The sequence below is a fragment of the Gorilla gorilla genome, chromosome 5 (assembly GCF_029281585.2).
Source record: "Gorilla gorilla gorilla isolate KB3781 chromosome 5, NHGRI_mGorGor1-v2.1_pri, whole genome shotgun sequence".
Classification (NCBI taxonomy): domain Eukaryota; kingdom Metazoa; phylum Chordata; class Mammalia; order Primates; family Hominidae; genus Gorilla; species Gorilla gorilla.
The window spans coordinates 157,343,985-157,346,649 of record NC_073229.2 but is presented as its reverse complement, the minus strand read 5'-3'; positions in this window follow the sequence as shown (position 1 = coordinate 157,346,649).

Genomic DNA, 2,665 nt, shown 5'->3' with positions numbered 1-2,665 from the left:
GGCTGGGGGAGGGGCGCCCACCATTGCCCAGGCTTGCTTAGGTAAACAAAGTAGCCTGGAAGCTCGAAGTGGGTGGAGCCCACCACAGCTCAAGGAGGCCTGCTGCCTCTGTAGGCTCCACCTCTGGGGGCAGGGCACAGACAAACAAAAAGACAGCAGTAACCTCTGCAGACTTAAATGTCCCTGTCTGACAGCTTTGAAGACAGCAGTGGTTCTCCCAGTACGCAGCTGGAGATCTGAGAACAGGCAGACTGCCTCGTCAAGTGGGTCCCTGACCCCTGCCCCGACCCCCGAGCAGCCTAACTGGGAGGCACCCCCCAGCAGGGGCACACTGACACCTCACACGGCAGGGTACTCCAACAGACGTGCAGCTGAGGGTCCTGTCTTTTAGAAGGAAAACTGACAAACAGAAAGGACATCCACACCAAAAACCCATCTGTACATCACCATCATCAAAGACCAAAAGTAGATAAACCCACAAAGATGGGGAAAAAACAGAACAGAAAAACTGGAAACTCTAAAAAGCAGAGCACCTCTCCTCCTCCAAAGGAATGCAGTTCCTCACCAGCAACGGAACAAAGCTGGACTGAGAATGACTTTGACGAGCTGAGAGAAGAAGGCTTCAGACGATCAAATTACTCTGAGCTATGGGAGGACATTCAAACCAAAGGCAAAGAAGTTGAAAACTTTGAAAAAAATTTAGAAGAATGTATAACTAGAATAACCTATACAGAGAAGTGCTTAAAGGAGCTGATGGAGCTGAAAACCAAGGCTTGAGAACTACGTGAAGAATGCAGAAGCCTCAGGAGCCGATCTGATCAACTGGAAGAAAGGGTATCAGCAATGGAAGATGAAATGAATGAAATGAAGCGAGAAGGGAAGTTTAGAGAAAAAAGAATAAAAAGAAATGAGCAAAGCCTCCCAGAAATATGGGACTATGTGAAAAGACCAAATCTACGTCTGATTGGTGTACCTGAAAGTGACGGGGAGAATGGAACCAAGTTGGAAAACACTCTGCAGGATATTATCCAGGAGAACTTCCCCAATCTAGCAAGGCAGGCCAACGTTCAGATTCAGGAAATACAGAGAACGCCACAAAGATACTCCTTGAGAAGAGCAACCCCAAGACACATAATTGTCAGATTCACCAAAGTTGAAATGAAGGAAAAAATGTTAAGAGCAGCCAGAGAGAAAGGTCGGGTTACCCTCAAAGGGAAGCCCATCAGACTAACAGCTGATCTCTCAGCAGAAACCCTACAAGCCAGAAGAGAGTGGGGGCCAATATTCAACATTCTTAAAGAAAAGAATTTTCAACCCAGAATTTCATACCCAGCCAAACTAAGCTTCATAAGTGAAGGAGAAATAAAATACTTTACAGACAAGCAAATGCTGAGAGATTTTGTCACCACCAGGCCTGCCCTAAAAGAGCTCCTGAAGGAAGCGCTAAACATGGAAAGGAACAACCAGTACCAGCCGCTGCAAAATCATGCCAAAATGTAAAGACCATCGAGACTAGGAAGAAACTGCATCAACTAATGAGCAAAATAACCAGCTAACATCATAATGACAGGATCAAATTCACACATAACAATATTAACTTTAAATGTAAATGGACTAAATGCTCCAATTAAAAGATACAGACTGGCAAATTGGATAAAGAGTCAAGACCCATCAGTGTGCTGTATTCAGGAAACCCATCTCACGTGCAGAGACACATAGGCTCAAAATAAAAGGATGGAGGAAGATCTACCAAGCAAATGGAAAACAAAAAAAGGCAGGGGTTGCAATCCTAGTCTCGGATAAAACAGACTTTAAACCAACAAAGATCAAAAGAGACAAAGAAGGCCATTACATAATGGTAAAGGGATCAATTCAACAAGAAGAGCTAACTATCCTAAATATATATGCACCCAATACAGGAGCACCCAGATTCATAAAGCAAGTCCTGAGTGACCTACAAAGAGACTTAGACTCCCACACATTAATAATGGGAGACTTTAACACCCCACTGTCAACATTAGACAGACCAACGAGACAGAAAGTCAACAAGGATACCCAGGAATTGAACTCAGCTCTGCACCAAGTGGACCTAATAGACATCTACAGAACTCTCCACCCCAAATCAACAGAATATACATTTTTTTCAGCACCACACCTATTCCAAAATTGACCACATACTTGGAAGTAAAGCTCTCCTCAGCAAATGTAAAAGAACAGAAATTATAACAAACTATCTCTCAGACCACAGTGCAATCGAACTCAGGATTAAGAATCTCACTCAAAACTGCTCAACTACATGGAAACTGAACAACCTGCTCCTGAATGACTACTGGGTACATAACGAAATGAAGGCAGAAATAAAGATGTTCTTTGAAACCAATGAGAACAAAGACACAACATACCAGAATCTCTGGGACGCATTCAAAGCAGTGTGTAGAGGGAAATTTATAGCACTAAATGCCCACAAGAGAAAGCAGGAAAGATCCAAAACTGACACCCTAACATCACAATTAAAAGAACTAGAAAAGCAAGAGCAGATACATTCAAAAGCTAGCAGAAGGCAAGAAATAACTAAAATCAGAGCAGAACTGAAGGAAATAGAGACACAAAAAACCCTTCAAAAAATTAATGAATCCAGGAGCTGGGTTTTTGAAAGGATCAACAA